Raw genomic sequence first — 10,681 nt, forward strand, 5'->3', positions numbered from 1 at the left:
TGTCAGCCAGGCAGGCACCTGAAACCCTGAGAGAAGAGCTACCCTCTAACCAGAGGAGGTGAGGCCACAAGAGTGTATGGCAAACACCCGCTGCTTTCTCTCTCCTCCCTCCTGCAGCTGAGGACTGGATGCAGCTGCAGGGGCTGTGCAGCAAGGCGGGGGGGCGGGGGGACTAAGGCCCCAAATTTCTGGCTGGAAGTCTTGGAAAGCAGGCCCCAGGGAGCTGTCAAGTATCAGGTCAGGCATGAAGAGGAGGGAGATTAGGTGAGTGATGCAGTACAGTTACAGGTGAATTCCTGGGCTCTGACCCAGGCTGACCCACTGGTGACCTGATTACCTGCCAAAACAATACGATCAACATTCTCCTTAGGATTTAAACAGACTCTCAAAATAATATTCAAAATACCTAGGACAATCTTGCATGTGACTGTCCAGTTCTCCCAAAACCATTTATTGAATGTCCTTTCCCTACTGTATATTCTTGGCTCTTTTGTTGTCAATTGACCACATGTGGGTGGGCTTATTTCTGGGTTCTCTATTCTGTCCTTTGGTCTATGTGTGGGTTTTATGCCAATATCATACTGTTTGATCACTATAGCTTTGTAATATAGTTACAAAGAACTGTGATGTCTCCAGCTTTGTTCCTCTTTTTCAAAATTGCCTTAGCTATTCATGGTCTTTTGTGGTTCCATACAAATTTTAGTGTTTTTTTCTGAGAAAAATGCCATTGGAATTTTGATAGGGACTACATTGAATCTATAGATTGCTTTTGGTAGTATGGACATTTTAACCATGTCAATTCTTCCAATCCGTGAGAATGGAATATTTTTACATTTATTAGTGTCATCTTCAGATTTTTCATCAATGTCTTAGTTTTCGGTGTACAGATCTTTCACCACCTTAGTTAAATTTATTTCTAGTTGTTTTATTCTTTTGATGCAATTGTAAATAGGATTTTTTTAAAATTTCTCTTTCTTCTAGTTGTTAGTGTATAGAAACAGACTGATATTTGTGTATTAATTTTGTATTCCGAAACTTCATTGAATTTGTTTACTAGTTCTGACAGTTCTAGATTTCTTCTAGATTGTTGAATTTGTTGGCATAGTAGTTTCTTATCCTTTGTGTTTTATCAGTTGTAATGTATCCTCTTTCATTTATAATTTTGTTTGAGTCCTCTCTCTTTAATTGATAAGAGTAGCTAAAGGTCTGTCTATTTTGTTTCTTTTTTCAAAGAACCAGCTCTTAGTTTCATTGATATTTTCTGTTGTCTTTTTAGTCTCTGTTTCATTTATTTCTGCTCTGATCTTTGTTACTTCTGTCCTTTTGCTAACTTTGGGCTTTTCTAGTTCCATCAGGTGTAAGGTTAGATTGTTTATTTGAGCCCTTTCTTTTTCTTAATGTAGGTGTATATTGCTATGAGCTTCCTTCTTAGAACTGCTTTTGCTGCATCCCATATGTTTTGGTATGTTGTATTTCCATTTTCATTTGTCTTAAGATGTATTTGGGTTTCTCTTTTGACTTCTTTTTTGACTCATTTATTGTTCAGGAGTATGTTGTTTAATCTCCACAGGTTTGTGAATTTTCCAGGTTCCTTGTAATTGATTTCTAGTTTTACACCACTGTGTCAGAAAAGATGCTTGATATAATTTGTCTTCTTAAATTTATTAAGACTTGCTTTGTTGATATTATCTATCCTGTAGAATATTCCATGTGTGCCTGAGAAGAATGTGTATTCTGTTGATGGATGAAATGTTCTGTATATGTCTGTTAAGTCAATCTGATGTAATGTGTAGTTTTAAGTCCACTGTTTCCTTATTTTCTGTCTGTATGATCTATCCATTGTTGAAAGTGGGATATTAAAGTCCCCTACTATTACTGTATTTCTGTCTACTATTCCCTTTATGTCTGTTAATGTTTGCTTTATATATTTAGGTGCCCCTGTGGCAGGTGCAAAAATATTTTTTTAATATTTGAAATTACTCTTGTTGGATTGACCCTTTTACCTTTATATGACATTCTACGTCTCATACATATATAATTTTAAGTGATTTTATTTTTTTAAATTTTTATTGGAGTATAATTGATTTACAATGTTGTGTTAGTTTCAGGTGTACAGCACAGTGAATGAGTTATACATATACATATAGCCACTCTTATATTCTTTTCCCATATAGTCCATTACAGAGTATTTTGTCCAGAATTCCCTGTACTATACAGTAGGTCCTCCTTAGTTATCTATTTTATTTTTTTTATTGAAGTATAGTTGATTTACAATGCTGTGCCAATCTCCGCTGTGCAGCAAAGTGACTCAGTTATACACATGTATACATTTTTTTAATAGTCTTTTCCATTATGGTTTATCACAGAATATTGAATATAGTTCCATGTGCTATACATTAGGACCTTGTTGTTTATCCATTCTAAATGTAATAGTTTGCATCTACCAACCCCAAGCTCCCAGTCCAACCCTCTCCCTCCCCCTCTCCCCCTTGGCAACCACAAGTCTGTTCTCTATGTATATGAGTCTGTGTTTTGTAGATAGGTTCATTTGTGCCATATCTTAGATTCAACATATAAGTGACATTATATGGTATTTGTCTTTCTCTTTCTGACTTACTTCACTTAGTATGATAATCTCTAGTTGCATCCACGTTGCTGCAAATGGCATTATTTCATTCTCTTTTTACGGTTGAGTAGTATTCCATCATATATATATATACCACATCTTCTTTATCCATTCATCTATTGATGGACATTTAAGTTGTTTGCATGTTTAGGTTATGTGAACAGTGCTGCTATGAATATAGGGGTGCATGTATCTTCTTGAATTGTAGGTTTGTCTGGGTATATTCCCAGGAGTGGGATTGCTGGATCATATGGTAATTCTATTTTTAGTTTTCTGAGGAACTTCCATACTGTTTTCAGTAGTGGCTGCATCAATTTACATTCCCACCAACAGTGTAGGAGGGTCCCCTTTTCTCCACACCCTTTCCAGCATTTGTTATTTGTAGACTTTTTAATGATGGCCATTCTGACCAGTCTGAGGTGATACCTCATTATAGTTTTGATTTGCATTTCTCTAATAATTAGTGATGTTGAGCATCTTTTCATGTGCCTGCAGGGGCTTCTTTGGAGAAATGTCTATTAAGGTCTTCTGCCCATTTTTCGAATGGGTTGTTTGGGTATTTTTTGTTGTTGAGCTGCATGAGCTGTTTGTATATTTTGGAGATTAAGCCCTTGTCTATCTCATCATTTGCAAATATTTTCTCCCATTCCTTGGGTTGCCTTTCATTTTTTTATGGTTTCCTTTGCTGTGCAAAAATTTGTAAGTTTGATTAGGTCCCGTTTGTTTATTTTTGTTTTTATTTCCATTGCCTTGGAAGACTGACCTAAGAAAACATGATTTATGTCAGAGAATGTTTTGCCTATGCTCTCTTCTCGGAGTTTTATGGTGTCTTATGTTTAAGTCTTTAAGCCATTTTGAGTTTATTTTTGTGCATGGTGTGAGGGTGTGTTCTAACTTCATTGATTTACATGCAGCTGTCCAACTTTCCCAGCACCACTTGCTGAAGAGACTGTCTTTTCCCCATTTTATATTCTTGCCTCCTTTGTCGAAGATTAATTGGTGTGTGGGTTTACTTCTGGGCTCTCTATTCTGTTCCATTGATCCATATGCCTATTTTTGTACCAATATCATGCTGTTTTGATTACTGTAGCTTTGTAGTATTGTCTGAAGTCTGGGAGAGTTATACCTCCTGCTTTGTTTTTTTCCTCAGGATTGCTCTAGCAGTTCTGGGTCTTTTATGGTTCCATGTACATTTTTGGATTATTTATTCTAGTTCTGTGAAAAATACCATGGGTAATTTGATAGGGATCGCATTAAATCTGTAGATTGCTGTGTGTTGTATTGCCATTTTAACGATATTAATTCTTGCAATCCAAGAGCATGGGATATCTTTCCATTTCTTTGAATCCTCATTTATTTCCTTTATTAATGTTTTATAGTTCTCAGCATATAAGTGTTTCATCTCCTTGCTCAGGTTTATTTCTAGGTATTTTATTTTCTTGGTGTGATTTTAAAAGGTATTGTTTTTTTTTACATTCCCTTTCTGATATTTCATTGTTAGTGTAAAGGAATGTAACTGATTTCTGAATGTTCATCTTATATCCTGCTACTTTGCTGAATTCATTTATTAGATCTAGCAGTTTTTGTGCAGAGTCCTTAGGGTTTTGTATATATAGTATCATGTCATCTGCATGTAGTGACAGGTTTATCTCTTCCCTTCCAATTTGGATACCTTTTATTTCTTTTTCTTTTTTTTTTTGTCTGATTGCTGTGGCTAGGACTTCCACTACTATGTTGAAGAGAAGTGGTGAAAGTGGGCATACTTGTCTTGTTCCAGATTTTCGTGGGAAGTCTTTCAGCTTTTCACTGTTGAATATTATATTGGCTGTGGGTTTGTCATAAATGGCTTTTATTATGTTGAGATATGTTCTCTCTGTTCCCACTTTGGTAAGAGTTTTTTTTATCATGAATGGATGTTGAATTTTGTCAAATGCTTTTTCTGCATCTATTGAGATGATCGTGTGGTGTTTGACTTTTCTTTTGTTAATGTGGTGTATTACATTGGTTCATTTGTGTATGTTGAACCATCCTTGTGAACCTGGCATGAAACCCACTTGGTCGTAGTGTATGACCTTTTTTTTTTTTTTTTCGGTATGCGGGCCTCTCACTGTTGTGGCCTCTCCCGTTGCGGAGCACAGGCTCTGGACGTGCAGGCTCAGCGGCCATGGCTCACGGGCCCAGCCGCTCTGCGGCATGTGGGATCTTCCCGGACTGGGGCACGAACCCGTGTCCCCTGCATTGGCAGGCGGACTCTCAACCACTGCGCCACCAGGGAAGCCCTGTATGACCTTTTTTATGTGTTGTTGGCTTCAGTTTGCTAATATTTTGTTGAGAATTTTTGCCTCTATATTCATCAAAGATATTGGCCTGTAATTTTCTTTTTTGGTGGTATCTTTGTCAGGTTTGGGTATCAGGGGGATGGTGGCTTCATAGAATGTCTTTGAGAGTGTTCCTTCCTCTTCAGTCCTTTGGAAGAACTTGAGAAGAATAGGTATAAGTTCTTCTTTGTATGTATGGTAGAATTCTCTTGTGAAGGCATCTGGTCCTGGACTTTTGTTTGTAGGAAGTTTTTTTAAATTACAGATTCTATTTCATTTCTAGTGATGGATCTGTTCAAATTATCTATTTCTTCTTGATTCAGTTTTAGTGTATGTTTCTAGAAAGTTATCCATTTCTTCTAGGCTGTCAAATTTGTTGACATATAATTGTTCATAGTATTCTCTTATGTGTTTTTGTATTCCTATGATATCCGTTGAGATTTCTCCTTTTTCATTTCTTATTTTGTTTATTTGGGTTCTCTCTCTTTTCTTCTTGGTGAGCCTGGCCAGAGGTTTGTCAATCTTGTTTACCCTTTCAAAGAACCAGCTCTTGGTTTTGTTGATTTTTTTCTATTGTTTTTTAATCTGTATTTTATTTATTTTCTCCCTGATTTTTATTATTTCCTTCCTTCTGCTGATTTTAGGTTTTGTTTGTCCTTATTCTTCTAATTCTTTCAGGTGGTAGGTTAGGTTGTTTACTTGAGATTTTTCTTGGTTTTTTTGTTTGTTTGTTTTATGAAGACCTGTATCTCTATGAACCTCCCTCTAAGAACTGCTTTTTTGCCGCATTCTGTACATTTTGTGTGGTTGTGTTTTCATTGTCATTTGTCTCAGGGTATTTTTTAATTTCCTTTTTGATTTCCTCATTGACCCATTGGTTTCTTAGTAGCATGTTATTTAGTCTCCATGTAATTGTTTTGTTTTTTTTTTCATTTCTTTTCCTGTGGTTGATTTCTGGTTTAATGACATTGTGGTCAGAGAAGATGCTTGAAATATTTCTATACTCTTAAATTTGTTGAGGTTAGTTTTGTGCCCTAGGATGTGGTCAGTCCTAGAGAATGTTCCGTGTGCACTTGAAAATAATATATATTCTGGGTTTTTTGGATGTAGTGTCCAAAAGTCACTACAAAAATAATGATTGAGGGCTTCCCTGGTGGCGCAGTGGTTGAGAGTCCACCTGCCGATGCAGAGAACGTGGGTTCGTGCCCCGGTCTGGGAAGATCCCACATGCCGCAGAGCGGCTGGGCCCGTGAGCCATGGCCGCTGAGCCTGCACGTCCAGAGCCTGTGCTCCGCAACAGGAGAGGCCACAACAATGAGAGACCCACGTACCACAAAAAAAAAAAAAAAAAAAAAAATAGTGATTGAAAATATCACTATTTAAAATGAACAATTAGGGGCTTCCCTGGTGGCGCAGTGGTTGAGAATCTGCCTGCTAATGCAGGGGACACGGGTTCGAGCCCTGGTCTGGGAGGATCCCACATGCCGCAGAGCAACTAGGCCCGTGAGCCACAACTACTGAGCCTGCGCATCTGAAGCCTGCGCTCTGCAACAAGAGAGGCTGCGACAGTGAGAGGCCCGTGCACTGCGATGAAGAGTGGCCCCCGCTTGCCACAACTAGAGAAAGCCCTCGCACAGAAACGAAGATCCAACACAGCAAAAAAGTAATTAAAATGACCAATTAACTCTAACTGTTCTGTTGTATCATTAGGACCTCTGTTGCCTTATTGATTCTCTGTCTGGAAAAATCTGTCCATTGATGTGAATGGGGTGTTAAAGTCTCCTACTGTTATTGTATTACCATCAATTTCTCCCTTTATGTCTGTTAGTATTTGTTTTATGTATTTGGGTGCTTCTATATTAGGTGCATATATGATGATTAGTGTAAAATTCTCTTCTTGTTTTGATCCTTTTATCATTATATAGTGTCCTTCTTTATCTTTCCTGATAGCCTTTGCTTTAAGTCTATTTTGTGTGATATGAGTATTGCAATTCCCACTTTCTTGTCATTTCCATTTGCATGAAATATCTTTCCCAATCCCCTCACTTTCAATCTATGTGTGTCCTTTTCCCTAAGGTGGGTCTCTTGTAGGCAGCATATTGTAGGCTCTTGTTTTTTTATCCAGTCTGCCACTCTATGTCTTTCAGTTGGAGCATCCAGTCCTTTGATATTTAAGGTATTTATTGATACATATGTATTTATTGACATTTCAAACCTTGTTTTCCAGTTGATTCTTTGTTTCTTCTTTCTTCCTTTCTTTTTCTTTTTGTTTTTCTTTTTTGTGGTTTGATGATTCCCTTTTATTTTATGCTTGTGTTCTCTTCTTTTAGGTTTTTGTGAATCTATTGTATGTTTTTGATTTGTGGTTGCCCTGTTTTTCAGTATGTTAACCCCTTCCTATATCTGCTTGCTTTAGACTGATAACCATATAGGCTCAAATGTTCTAAAAAAAAGGAAGAAAAAAGAAAAAGAATTTGCATTTTCTTACCCTCCTTCCCCACATTTTATGATTTTGATGTCCCTTTTTACATCTTCATGTTTATCCTTTTGCTGTTCCTTGTGTTTATCATTGCTTTCACAAATAGGTTTTTTTCTTTTTCATCTGTATACTGGCTAATTTAAGTGATTTACTTTCCAATTGTGATTTCCTCCTTCCTGTTTCTTCTGCTTTTCTATCTAGAGATGACCTTTCAATATTTCTTTTAGGATAGGTTTAGTATTGCTGTATTCTTGAAGCTTTTGCTTGTCTGAGAAATTCTTTATTTCTCCTCCTATTCTAAATGATAATCTTGGTGGGTAGAGTATTCTAGGTTGAAGATTTTTCTCTTTCAAGATTTTTAATATATTTTGCCACTACCTTCTGGCCTGCAGTGTTTCTGTAGAGAAATCGGCTGATAGCCTTATGAGGGTTCCCTTGTAAAGAACTCTTTGTTTTTCTCTTGTTACCTTTAGAATCCTCTCTCTAACTTTGACCATTTTTATTATAATATGTCTTGGTGTAGGTCTGTTTCGGTTCATCTTCTTTGGAACCCTCTGTGCTTCCTATATCTGGACATCTGTTTCCTTCTTTAAGTTTGGGGTCAATTTTAGCCATAATCTTTCAAATACATTTACATCCCCTTTTCTCTTTCTTCTCCTTTTGGAATCCTTATTATGTATAGATTGGCCTGCTTTGTATTATCCCACAGGTATCTTATATTGCTCTCATTTCTTTTTTTAATTTGGCTTTCTGTCTGCTGGGTTTTTTTTTTTTCGTTTTTTTTTTTTTTTTTTGTCTGCTGTTTTGATTGGGTAATTTCCATTAGTCTATCTTCCAGATCACTTATTCTTTCTTCTGTATTATTCATTCTGCTGTTCATTGCCTTGAGCTCAGCTTTTGTCTCAGCAAATGAATTTTTTAAGGTTTCTTGGCTCCTCCTTATGGTTTCTAGTTCCTTTTTACAGTAATCTGCATTTCTGTTGATAGCCTTTCTTAATTCCTTCAGTATTCTTATTTGAACTCCTTTTGGAACTTGGTGTCTATTAGACTGAAGAGGTCTGTTTCATTGTTTGTTCCTTCAGAGGAGTTTTCTTGGTCTTTTAACTGAGGATGGTTCCTCTGCTTCTTCATTTTGCTTATATTTCTCTTAGTCTGTGAGTTTAGGAGAAACAAGTATCTACTGTAGTCTTGGAGGGCTATTTATAAGTGGGAATGTCCCTGTGTAGCTTGTATGGGTTTAATATTTTTTGGCATGAGGGCTGTTTTTGGTTTGGATGCTTGCCATCTCTTTCATCAGTGTGTGCTGGCTGTTATCCCCTTGATAGGGGGTGTGCAGGTGCACAGCTCCTGTAGGCTCCCAGGAAGGCAGGGGCAGCGGTTGGCTCCCGGTCACAGGTCCCTCCACAGCGGCAGTGGCGGTGGGTCATGCGCCCCCAGGGAAGTTGGCCCCGGCCCCCACGGAGGTGGAGCAGTGACCTGCACCTGCTCACAGGACCCTCGGCGGTGGCAGCAGCAGCAGTCTGTGCCAGCCCCTGGAACTCGTGTAGGTGAAGCCCTGCTGCCTGTGAACTTGGAGAAAGAAGCTCCTATGGCAGGCCCGCCCCTCTCCTTGTGTGCCCCGCAACAATGGCACCTTGCCTCTCTGGCGGGCCCAGGCTTTTTCTGGACTCCCTTAGTTGTGGCACACTACAACCTAGCCCCCTCAGGCTGTCTTCACACAGCCAGTCCCAATCCTCTCTCTGGGGTCTGACCTACAAAGCCTGAACCTCAGTACCCAGCCTCCACCTGCCCCAGTGGGTGAGCAGATGAGTGTCTCAGGCTAGGGAGTGCCGGTCAGCACCAACCCCCTGTGAAGGTCTGTCTCCACTTTGCCCTCAGCACACCTGTTGCTGCACTCTCCTCCGAGACTCTGAAGCTCCCCCTCTGTCCCTGCCAGTGAGGGGACTTCCCAGTGTGCAGAGACCTTTCCTCTTTCACAGCTCCCTCCCAGAGACGCAAATTCCGTCTGGATTCCTTTCTCTCTTTTTTTACTTTTGCCCTACCCAGGTATGTGGAGATTTTTGTGCCCTTTTGGAAGTCTGAGGCCTTCTGCCATCGTTCAGTAGACGTTCTGTGAGAGTTGTTCAACATGTAGGTGTATTTCTGATGTATCTGTGGGGAGAAGGTGAGCTCCACTTCCTACTCCTCCGCCATCTTGATCCAGTCTCCCTAGTTATCTATTTTATATACAGTAGTGTGTACACGTCAATCCCAATCTCCTAATTTACCCCTCTTCCTCCTTCCCCCCTGACCAGTAATCATAAGTTTGTTTTCTACATCTGTAACTCTGTTTCTGTTTTGTAGATAAGTTCATTTGTACCCTTTCTTTAGATTCCACATATAAGGATATTATATGATATTTGCCTTTCTCTGACTTACTTCACTCAGTATGACAATCTCTTGGCCCATCCGTGTTGCTGCAAATGGCATTATTTTGTTCTTTTTTATGGATAAGTAATATTCCATTGTATATATGTACCACATCTTTTTCATCCAATCATCTGTTGTTGACATTCAGTTTGCTTCCATGTCCTTGCTATTGTCAGTAGTGCTGCAATGAACATTGCATGTATCTTTTTGAATTATGGTTTTCTCCAGATATATGCCCAGGACTGGGATTGCTGGATCATATGGTAGCTCTATTTTTAGTTTTTAAAGGAACCTCCATAGTTTTCTAAAAACCTTTTAGTTTTTAAAGGAACCTCCATAGTTTTCCATAGTGGCTGCACCCGTTTACATTCCCAGCAACAGTGTAGGAGGGTTCCCTTTTCCCTGTACCCTCTCCAGCATTTATTATTGTAGGTTTTTAAAGATAGCCATTCTGACAGGTGTGAGATGATACCTCACTGTGGTTTTGATTTGCTTTTCTCTAATAATTAGTAATGTGCCTGTTGGCCATCTATATGTCTTCTTTGGAGACATGTCTATTTGGGTCTTCTGCCCATTTCTTGAGGTTTTTTTTTTTTTTTGATATTGTATTAGCTGTTTGTGTATTTTGGATATTAACTCCCTTGTCAGTCACATTGTTTGCAAATATTTCCTCCCATTCCGTAGGTTGTCTTTTCATTTTGTTGATGGTTTCCATTGCTGTGCAAAAGCTTTTTTAAGTTTGATGTAGTCCCATTTGTTTATTTTTCCTTTTATTTCTTTTGACTTGGGAGACTGATCTAAGAAAATATTGCTACAATTTATGTCAGAGAAAGTTTTACACATGTTTTT

The sequence above is a fragment of the Mesoplodon bidens genome, assembly GCF_964165515.1.
Source record: "Mesoplodon bidens genome assembly, chromosome: 9".
In the NCBI taxonomy this organism is placed as follows: domain Eukaryota; kingdom Metazoa; phylum Chordata; class Mammalia; order Artiodactyla; family Ziphiidae; genus Mesoplodon; species Mesoplodon bidens.